Source organism: Ovis aries, chromosome 1 (genome assembly GCF_016772045.2).
Source record: "Ovis aries strain OAR_USU_Benz2616 breed Rambouillet chromosome 1, ARS-UI_Ramb_v3.0, whole genome shotgun sequence".
Classification (NCBI taxonomy): Eukaryota; Metazoa; Chordata; class Mammalia; order Artiodactyla; family Bovidae; genus Ovis; species Ovis aries.
The window spans coordinates 192819123-192830494 of record NC_056054.1 but is presented as its reverse complement, the minus strand read 5'-3'; the positions used below and the strand labels follow the sequence as shown (position 1 = coordinate 192830494).

The 11372-nt window shown below is 47.1% G+C and overlaps 1 protein-coding gene and 1 long non-coding RNA gene across 2 annotated transcripts in view; one reads left to right on the top strand and one right to left on the bottom strand.

Annotated features, from left to right (window-relative positions):
• Window positions 1-7056: 7056 nt before the first annotated feature.
• On the bottom strand, window positions 7057-9849 carry LOC114111287 (uncharacterized). Its single transcript, XR_006056309.2, has 2 exons — window positions 9380-9849; window positions 7057-9188 (listed from the first exon to the last, which is right to left on the bottom strand). It is a non-coding gene; the product is annotated as an uncharacterized LOC114111287 (long non-coding RNA).
• The window catches only part of BDH1 (3-hydroxybutyrate dehydrogenase 1), a 39750-nt gene continuing 37222 nt past the window's right edge, over window positions 8845-11372 (top strand). The window contains exon 1 of the mRNA XM_012096650.5: window positions 8845-8887. The gene's annotated coding sequence lies outside the window, so the exon portion shown is untranslated. The remainder of the gene's footprint in view (window positions 8888-11372) is intronic.

Genomic DNA, 11372 nt, shown 5'->3' with positions numbered 1-11372 from the left:
CTTTCTCACACCTATGAGAAACTCTTTACTGTTTTCTGTCTGGTGTATCCCTCCTTATCTCAGTCTGTCCAAATTCTACCTGTGAGTAAGTAGAATCACATTTATTGTATGCCTACCGAGAATGTTTGGCCTGGATCCAATCATGAGGAAATGGTCAAACAAATCCAGCCTTGGGAGTATGTCAATGTCATGAAAAATCCTCCCCTCCAGAAAAGAAAAGGCAGGATACTGTTCTAGATAAACAAGGAACTGAAGAGACAGATAACTAAATGTAAGTTAATGATACCTTATTAGAATCCTGATTAAGGTAGAAAAAGTACAAAAGTATAAGGGCATTATTGGGCTAATTGAAGGAATTTGGAGTACAGATTAATTAAATCATATTGTTACCAATGTTTAATTTCTTAAACATGTCGGTAGTATCATGACTGTGTCAGAGAATTGCCTTGTTCTTTTGAGATACATGGTGAAATGTTTGGGAATGATGTGTTATAATGTCTATAACATATTTTTAAATGACTCAGTGAAGTATATATGTGTATGTGTACATACAGTGAGAGGAAGGAAATATGACAAATTGCTAACAATTGGTGTATCTAGATTATGACTATATGAGTGTTCACTATACTCTTCCTTCATCTTTCTTTATGTGTTTAAACTTTTTTCAAAATATAATTTGATGGAAAAAATATCCCATCTATCTTATAATCTGAAATCCCAGGCAGTCACTTCCTCCATGGAGGCTGTTTTTTGGCCCAAAGCTTAGGGAACAGCTCCCATTTCCATCCTCCCAGAGCCTCCTGGTTTTGCCTGTTACATCATCTGACCCAAGCCTGAAGAGGAGTAAGCCACAGATATGTCTGTCCACCTCCCTGGGCTATGAGACCCTGGAGGGCAGTGACCGCAGAGACCCCCAGGGATGGAGATGGTGAAAAAAGCAAGCTTTGTCATGTTCCTCCCTGGCTGGGGACCACCCCTCCTACCTCTGCTTCAGGGCCCTTGAGTAAGGGCCTTTCCTGGTTCTGTTGAGTCCTGCCCTCCAGACAGAAAGAGAGACCAACCCCAGTGTAGAAGGATCTATTTCAATGCAGTATCAGGGTCCAATCAGGGAAGCAGACCACTCTGAGTGGGTGTATTAGTGAGGGTTTTCCTGAGAAACAAACCAACAGGCTGTGTGTGGATGGCAAGAGAGAGGGAAACAAAAAGGGATTGATTTTGAGAAGCTGGCTCACACATTTATAGAGACTTGGCAAGTCCAGAATCTAGGTTAATCTGGCAAGGCAGAGACCTGGGGAAGAGTTGCAATTCAAGCCCAGAGGTGGTCTGTCCAGAGTTTCTTCTTCTTATGAAGATGTCTGTCTTTTTCTACTAAGGCCTTCATTTGTTTGGATGGGGCCCACCCACACTGCGGAGTGTAATTTGCTTTACTCAAAGTACACCAATTTAAATGCTAACCTCATTCAAAAACAATTTCACAGAGACATTCGGGATAATGTTTGACCAAATATATGGGCTCTGTGGTCTAGCCAGATTGACACATAAAATTAACCATCGCAGTTCACTCCTTGTCAACCTGGCACCCATACATGTCTCCTTAGACCACACTAATTCTCCAAATAAAAACAATAACAAAGTCATAATTCAACCTTCATGATACAACTATGCTGTATACAACTAAAAATGCACTAACTGTTTCCCCCAAACAGGATGCAAAGTCCTTGGGTGATAGTCACTCTTACTGATGTCCCATAACTTAATACTGTGATGTGAGGTTAACAATAGTATGATGTATAATACAGAGTCAAAAACAAAGTCAAAGTCAAACATCTTATGTTCCACCAGTGGTCCACAACCTTTTGGGCACCAGGGACCGAAAGGTTTCATGGAAGACAGTTTTCCCACGGACAGGGGTTGGGGGGAAGGTTTCAGGATGATTCAAGCGCATTACATTTATTGTGTACTTTATTTCTATTATTATTACCTCAGCTCCGCCTCAGATCATCAGGCATTAGATCCCAAAGGTTAGGGATCCCTGTGTTACATGATAAGGGGATGAGAGAGAAAAGAAAGATAACACGCACATATTCATTACAAAATGAAGAAATACTCATAACAGTTATAGCCCTTGTTCTGTAACTGGCCACATGGTTGTAGCTGGTATTTTTAATTATCTTTTCCACTGCCCATTCCATATTCCCTTTGCCCTCAGCAGGTCTTTACCCGGTGAAGTGAAAAAGTAAAAGTATTAGTCATTCAGTTGTGTCTGACTCTTTGTGACCCCATGGACTGTAACCTGCCAGGCTCCTCAGTCCATGGAACTCTCCAGGCAAGAGTACTGGAGTGGGAAGCGATTTCCTTCTCCATGGGATCTTCCCAACTCAGGGATGGAACCCAGGTCTCCTGCGTTGTGGGGTGATCCAAACTTTCATTTATGAAGAGTCTAGACCATTAGCAGTGCTGCCTGAACTCAGCAGCTGTAATTTTCCACTGCCTTTAGTTATAAGGTACAATACTAAGAGCCATGATGGGACCCTCTATGTTGCAGACATACTCGTCTTCACCTGATTGTGATGTCTAAGAGGCAAGTTTTGGTCTCACCTTCTTGCAGCTGGCCTTGTCCAAAGCCTTTCTCAGGTCCTGATTCTGGGCTCAGGGCACTTTCTGGATATTTTTCGTTCTGTTCAGACCAGTTCCTGTGCTCATTCTTGCCCACACACCCCTGGTGGGAAGAGCTCACTATGCAGTCAGCTGCAGCTGCCCTTTGGCATCTTTTTTCTTATTCATCCCTAGGCAGCAGCATCCACCCATGACCCTCCACTTGTCAGAGGGCCAAACTTACAGACATTTTAAGCTTAAAGCAAACAGTTATTAAGATGAAGTTTGGCTTATTCAATGACAAACACAAAACACATCTCAAATCTGAATATTGTATTTTAGCATTAGTTGGCTTTGCTTATCATATGAATGTGAGAATTCCCCTTCCCAGTTAAAGACAAGCATTGGAATAATATACCTGGAAGAGGTTTCCAGGGAGTGCTTATTAGACCCTATCGACTGAGAATTAAGAGAATTCCAGATGTATTTGGCTTGTAACTTGCTTGGAGAAGATCCTGCTTGCGGATATGGTTGAGGGAGACTTGCTCCAGTCCGCCAATGTGAGCAAATGCTGTGTGTGAAAACTAGCAGCAGAAGGAAAACCCAAGTCTTGGGAGGAGCCTGGTGTGAGGGGAGGGGAGGTTGGGGAGGAACAAATAGGCCTTTGGAAAGAGGTACTGGCAACCCCAAAATGGAAGGCCTCAACTTGGTATTTTAATTTCCCTTTTGAAATGGTAGGCTCTGGCCCAGAAGCCATAAGCAGAAAATATAAATAACAAACATTCATTGGGGGGGGGTAATGAAAAGATATTAATAAAATAAGCATATGGTTTTATATTGTGGTTTTTAAAATAATTTGTTATAACATATTAACTATTCTTTAAAAAATAGAATTTGAAGTTCAGAAAATTAAATCAGATTTAAAGGTTGAGAATTTTGTCCCGTATATCTGTCTTTCAAAGTTGATATGATCAGTTAGGACCTATAATTTCTTTTCCTAGTTGAGGGCATCAGATCTTGCCATCTGTATTGTACTCACTGAAAGAAATCTCAGTAGAACAAAGCAACTCCAGTTTCTGTTAAGATTACTCACAAAACAATGCCCAACTGGTTACAAAAACTTCTGTACTCCAAATAGCTTTATGATCGGGATTTTTATCCTTTTTTCAAAGCAAGAACCTTAGAAGAGTTGGTGGTGTGCTAAGAGTCCTTTGAGTAGGACAGACTTGTGTGGGCTTTCTAGTTGTATTGCTGTGGGCAATTATTTGACCTCTTTGGGCCTCAACTTTCTTGGATGGAAAATGGGAATAATCTTGGGTCACTTTTAGGCCAGGTGCAGAGATTAAGTGAAATAATGCACACAAAGCCCTTGGTATAGTGTTTGGTATCCAGCGATCAGTCATCAGCTGCTAAGTCGTGTTACTGAGGACAAGGACCCCATTACTGTGTTTTTACTGTGTTCCCAGTACAAAGCAGGATGCCTGGGATCTAACAGCTCAGTTGAACTAAGCTGCATGAAGGAAGGAGTTTCAAGTAGTGCTGTAGCTTGGGGTGGACAGGGAGAGGGAGAAACAGTCATTTTTTATTTCCTCATACTTTTCCTTCTTCAAAGATCCTAATTACCTCAAAATAACTTTGGCTAAATTTCCAAACGGTTCCCCCCTCTGCAATACACACACGAAAAGAAAAAAATATCTCGCAAACCTGTGGCTTAAACAATCATTTAAATTACATATATTAATTAAATTTTATTTATTTAATGTCAAGAGATAGAAAAGGAGTGGGGATGTGGATGCCTGATACACCCTTTTTTTCCCCATAAGGTCTAAGTCCTTGTTTTACTTACTTGTTCATTCATTGCAGGGAGAAGGTTGGGCCTCCAGTTCTCATCCTTGGGTAGAATTCAGTGTTACAGTCACGTTAGGATCAGGGCTCTCTTGCACACTAGATTCTGAGCACTACAGCTTTGTTTAGAATAGTACATTGGGTTTTTTATTTCCTTCACTGTCAATTATAGAAAAAGCTACTCAACACTTCTAAAATTCTGCAGACTAAGGACATGATTTCTAGCCAAAAAAAAACTTTTTAAAAAAATGAAAACTCAGTTGCATCAAACAAATGGGAGGCCTCCAGGGTCTGGGAGAGTAAATGGTGTTGTGCTGATTCTCTATTGCCCAGGATAACTCAGCACAGAACACTGCCCTCATGGTTTACTGGAGGGCTCCCAGGTGGCCGGCTAAGGGCAGGGTTTAACCTGCACCATCTGGTATTGGGGGCTCCTTGTGGCTCAGACTGTAAAGAATCCCTGTGCAATGCCAGAGACCTGGGTTCCATCCCTGGGTCAGGAAGATCCCCTGGAAGAGGGAATGGCTACTCACCCCAGTATTCTTGCCTGGAAAATCTCACAGACAGAGGAGCCTGGTGGGCTACAGTCCATAAAGTTGCAGAGTCAGACATGAATAAGCAACTAACACATACACAAACATCTGTTTGTTTTTGGACACTTAATACTGAAGGAAGAGAAGAGCAGGGGCGTTCAGAGATGGGGCAGGGCCAGGTCTACCAGAGGAGGGCTGGGACTTGGGAAGATGAATGGCTAGTCTGAGCTGGGATTTAAAAAACTCCTAGATTTGTGAACATGGAAGCAATTGGGACCCGATAGAGGGACAGGAGCAAACACTGGGGCTCTCTGGGAAGGGAACCCAGACTAAGCCAATGGTTAACCCAAAAGAAGCATCTCAGCCCACCTTTCAGGGTCATTCTCAGCAGACCTTTCCTGAGTTTGCTAACGAGGAATCCATTAGGAGGGGGATCTTTTGAGGGGGCTTCATCCTGAGAGTCAGGATGCTACCCTTCTATAGACCCTGTCCTGAAGCCTCACCAGAACACTCAACTACTTTAACAAGCCCCTCTTATAGAAGGGACTTCCCTGGTGGCTCAGACGGTAAAGCGTCTGTCTACAACCCGGGCTTGATCCCTGGGTTGGGAAGATCCCCTGGAGAAGGAAATGGCAATCCACTCCAGGACTATTGCCTGGAAAATCCCATGGACAGAGGAGCCTGGTAGGCTACAGCCCATGGGGTCGCAAAGAGTCAGACATGACTGAGCGACTTCACATCACTTCACTTATAGAAGACTTACAGGGCCTCTAAGGATTAATTTAGCTTACGTACATGTCTCATTTCCCTTCTTGAGGGCTGGGACTAAGGGCTGTTTCCTCGCAAACCTAGTTTGGTAATTTGCAACAGCAGTCTCTTGATATTGAAATGAGATAAAGTGTGCTACGTGCCAAAGACCCTGGCCTGAGACCTTATATCTGAGCAGAGGAACTGCTTTCACAGCGGGCGTAGGTCAAAAAGTAGACATAATCTTGGCAACATGCTGTGTTGGGAATGACCTGGGCCCCACCCTGTTTCTGCTTCCATGTTCAATCCCAGAGCTGAAAGTTCTCCAGTTTGCTGGTCAGCAGTCAGGACCTCCCTTAGAAGGAGGGAAAAGCTGTAAGGTGGGGCTGAGAATGGCTTTGTTCAACCCTAACCTAGACCCCGCCCTTCAGCTGGTCTGTCTTTTGGGAGTCTGATACTTCCTGCCTGCCTCCAAGAGCTTATTAATGATCAGACGGTAAACCGCTTGCCTACAATGCGGGAGACCCGGATTCAATACCTGGGTCAGGAAGATCTCCTGGAGAAGGAAATGGCAACCCACTCTAGTATTCTTGCCTGGAAAAGTCCCATGGACAGAGAAGCCTGGTGGGCTACAGTCCATGGGGTCGCAGAGTCAGACACAACTGAGCTACTTCACTCACTCACTCACTCAGGGGGCAGAGCAACTGGGGAATAAAAAGAACAAAAGCTCAAACAGAACAAATGGATTCTTCATCAGCAGACTTGGGGAAGGCCTGCTGAGAATACCCTGAAAGTTGGGCTGAAATGCCTCTTTTTTGGCTGCCTGGGTCTTTTCTGTGTTTTTATAAAGTGTTATTCAAGTATAGTTGAGTTACAATGTTGTGTTAGTTTCTCCTGGACAGCAAAGTGATTCAGCTGTACATATATACATTCTTTTTAAAAATATTTATTTCTTTGGCTGCATTGGATCTTAGTTGCAGCACATGGGATCTTTGTTGCATCATGCAGGATCTTTTGCTGTGCGTGGACTCTCTAGTTGTGGCGCGTGGACTCTCTAGTTGTGGCACGTGGGCTTAGTTGCTTGGTGGCATGTGGGATATTACCTCCCTGACCAGGGATTGAACCAAGGTCCCCTGCATTGCAGGGTGGATTCTTAACTACCACTGGACCACCAGGGAAATGGTTACATTCTTTTTCATATTCTTTTCCATTACAGTTTATCACAGGATATTGAATTTAGTTCCCTGTTGAGATGCCTCTTTTGCACTAACTATTGGCTTAATCTGGGATCCACCCCTACTTCCCCGCCCCCACCAAAACAGATTCTGAACAAGAATTTTATCAGGTGGTTTATTTGGGGAATGAATCCCAAGGAACAGGACTGGAGGACTAGGAAGAGTCAAACAGTCAAGGCAGGAAAGAAAAAGGCAGTCCAAGGGTGGATTACTGAGCTGATTAAGTTGGACACTACCACGGGCAGCCAGGGTTCTGTCATCTTAGGTGCTGTACAAAATGTACCTCGTAACTGCCCACGGAAGAGTGGAACATTTCTCCACTAGCTTCTGTTCGCTTTGGTTAGAGGTTGTCCAAGGACGTGTTAATTCCTTTGTACTTCCAGGTTTATGTTCGAATGGGCTGTGGCTTCTTGCAGGGGTCCAGAATGCAGTGGCAGAGAAGCCCTGAGATATGAAGTACAGCGGAAGCAAGGTCCTCTCAGGTTACATCTGTGTGTAGCAGGCTGCCACAGCAAAGCTGGAATAAAAAGATGGGCTGGGAAGGTGTGAGGTCAGCCACAAAAGGAGTCAGATAGACATAGACACGTCAATTGTCCTGCCTTCCATAAATAGAACTTTATTTCCATAAATTCTGGGTCCAAAGGTAGGAAGGAAGTATGTTTTTCCTGGGTGGAAATATTAACTCTTTAATCAACTGCTTTTGAAGAAGTGAAGTGAAGTGAAGTCGCTCAGTCGTGTCCGACTCTGCGATTCTGTGGACTGTAGCCTATCAGGCTCCTCTGTCCATGGGATTTTCCAGGCAGGAGTGCTGGAGTGGATTGCCATTTCCTTCTCCAGGGGATCTTCCTGACCCAGGAATCGAACCCAGGTCTCCCTCATTGCAGGCAGACGCTTTACCATCTGAGCCACCAGGGAAGCCCTGCTTTTGAAGCAATGCATAAACCTCAAAGTATAACCTGGTGACCCAACATAGCGATCTATGTTATGGCAGTGGTATGCTGTAACAGTGACTATTCTAAAAAACACCACTGTAGCAAGCTTGAGTCTGTCTATGAAATGGGTACAGAAAAACAAGAGTACCCTACCTTCACGTTTCTCCAGGTCCTCAAAGCTCTACCTGCCAGGAGCTGGAGATAAAGCAAGAAGACAGACTCAGCCCTCAAGAAACTCACATAACGTGGAGCTGAGAGGTTTCTTTAAAGCCCCACAGGGCCCTCACTTCCTTCCTGTTTTCATCTGCCTGGTCCCTCTCCAATCAGTTCTCCGTAATTTGACCTAAACATAGGTCTGCCACTAATTTGCCAAGACAGCTTCCTTCTCCTCAGTTGGTTTCTCATCCAGGAAACTTGGCAGGAAGCTTGACTTGTGGAGATCAGCCTCCACTGTTCCTTTGTTGAAACTCTGGGAAGCTGTGATATTCTTCAATCTTTTTTTTTTTTTAACCCATTGGAATAACAAAATTTTAACTTCATCTGATCAAAAGACAAACTTTAAAACCAACCAACCAACCCACCTGCTTCAATGAGCTCCAGAGACAGTAAATAGGCATAGGTCCTGGAAGGCGCCTCAGTCTCACCAGCTTTCCTCACTTCCTGGGGCGGCACCTTCACCTTCCTACCCATACCCCGGGGTGGTCTTTCCCCGCTTGCTCCAGAACCAGGATGGCGGTGAAGGAGATCTGAGCGTGGTTTAGGACTAAAGGACGGTCAGCAAGGGGTTAATCCCGGGCTAGGCGCCTAAAGAATAGAGTTACCCTCCGCGGGATGGGGGCTGTGCCTGGCGCCCCAGGACAAAGAAGGCGGCGCGGCGCGGACCGCTCCCCGCCCTGGCAACGCCCGCCGTCGGGCTCCGCCCCGCGCAGCCCTACGGCTGAGCCACTGTCTGTCGGCACACCGCGGCAGCTGAGGGTGGAGGCAGCCGGAGTGAGAGCGGGTAAGGGGCTTCGAGAAGGAAACGGCGGTAGCGCCCCCAGTCGGTGGTACCGGACGCGAGCGCGGCTGCCTGCGAAGCGCCAGGTTATCGCGAACGCACCAGCTGAGCCCTCTGTAACTGGAGCCCCCGCGCCAGTTTGTTTTGGGGTAAGAGGAGGGGTCCGCACTTGTGCAGCTCAGGGGTGATGAGCGGGCACCCCTAAACCAGCATGATGCTCGGCTTGGTTTGGATTTGCGTTGCCCTTAAGCCGGGTCGCGGGGATGCGGGTGGAGAAGGGGCACCACATCCTGTAGGCTGGGCCCTGCGAACAAGGCCGGGGTAAAGGTGTGAAAAGATGTATCGATCCCGTCCAGACCTGCCTCAACCCCAGGTAATCCTCATCCTCCGCCCTCCCGGCCTGAAGGTTATTATTCAGAATAATGTGCTCGGTAGGAGGAGACCCAGGTTGAACATGTGGCGCCGAGTCTCCCAAGTGAAACCCTCTGCACTTACTCTTCTTTGCCGCCGCATTTAACAGGAGGCGAGCACAGCCACAAGGGAAAAAACCGGTCCAAGGTCACATGGTAGTTGGAGACCGAGCCAGGACCGAAGCCAGTAGAACTGCTTTCTAGCCCGAGCCCCCGCATCTCTTCCGGCCTGCCCCGCATCCCTCGTCCTCCTTCCACGTCCTCCACCAGGCTCTGTTCTCGGGGACTTGCTGGTGATGGGAGTGCCTCCTCCCTTCCCGCGGCGCCCTCGGGAAGGATGCTGGACAGCAGTCGGGCCGCCGGTCCAGCTTCCTCGAGCACGAGCTGAGCCGGGTGTTGCTGGAGGACCGCACAGGCCGCAGGACCGAGGGAAGAGGAGGACCGAGCAAGGTGGAGGCGCCGCGGGAGCCGGCGGGAGATGCTGGGGTGGTGGTGGGCCCGGGCGGGGCAAGGCCGGGAGCCTCAGCAGCCTGCTGGCGCCCGCACTGCGCAGCTGGGTCTGGGCGGTGCCGTCTCAGCCAGTGGGAGCGCGGCTTGGGCCGAGCCCCCTCGGCTGCTCGCCTCTGGTAGGCGGGAAGGTGCGGCAGCCCTGCGATTGGCCGAGCTGCCCCGGATGCGCGGCCAGAGCGCGCGCCGCGAGTTGGCGCCTGCGCGTCTTTGGTGTCCCACGCTCTCCCGGCGCGCTGGGGCTCGTCTGAGACAGGGCTCAGGGCGGTCTGTGCGCCTCGGGGCCGCGCCCGGCTGGGGGAGGGTATTCTGCCGCGCGCCACGTTAAGCGCCGTTGATCTCTGCGTGTTTTTTTCCAACCCGTCTGCCAAAGTGTGCCCCAAGTCAGCTGATGTAAAGTCACCTTCTAACCCTGCGAGAGGCTGCAGAGGCACACGTTTAGTTACGGTGGGCTTCCGACTGCCAGGATCCTTTATGACGCATCAAATATCGTCCTTTCTACCAGAGCATTGGAGCCCCGCCCTGTACAGGGCATATGCCCGTAGCGGGCGAGGAAGCTGACCTTTGAAATGTGCGTAGCCCTAGTATTCTCTCAATACACATTTAAAGAGCGGCTGCTTCCTGTCAGACACCAGAGTAGTCATTTTGGAGGAACCTGAAATCAGTGAAAGAACACGTCGGTCCTATTTGTGGGGCAGTCACAGTCCGGGTTGAGACTGGTGATCAGATGGGGACTGTGAATGGTTATAAACAGAGATACCTTTAATGCTACCCAGCCTAGGTTAAGTGCAGTTTCAGAGACGCATAAGGAAAGAGTGAAATGCAAATAAGGATGAGGTTGATTTTTTATTTAGCGGGTCAGGAAAGGTTTCTTGAAGGAGGTTATTTGAATCGGCTTGATGGATGAAGGAGACCTCAGATTAGATATAGGATGAGCAAGGCAGGAAAATTGGAAAGTACAGGCTTATTGAGAGATGATGTAGCAAACTGCATGAGTAGATGAGAAAAGCATAGTTGGAGATACAATTTGGAGGGACCTGGTGAGGACCGGGTGTCAGGCTTGTACATTCTGATTTGAAATGTGGTAATCACTTCTGAGTAGGATGCTCCTTAAACTATCAGTTGTACTAATGCCTTTTTTTTTTTAAATTAACATCTGCACGAAAAAAAATCTTGGAAATATCTTTGATTCTTCCTTCTTTCATATCCTACATTTAATTTGTCAGTAAAGGCTTTCCCTTCAAAACACAGCCAGATTTGACCTCGTCTGATTGGCTCTGTGGTTTCCACCAGCACGGTTTCCTCCGTGACAGCCCTTTATATACATGTCTTCAGGGAGTACCTCTTCACGTTTTGCTGGAATTGTGCAGTACACAAACTGCATGGCTGGACGTTATGGTCCTGGATTATTGCCATAGCTTATAAATGGTTTCCTTGCTTCTGCCCTTGTCCATCCTCAGTCTATTCTTAACCCAGTGAGAGTTATCATGTTAAAATATAAGCCCAATATGGTATTCCTCTGCTGCAAACTCTCTTAAAGCATTCAAATATTATGTGCCTACTGTGTACTG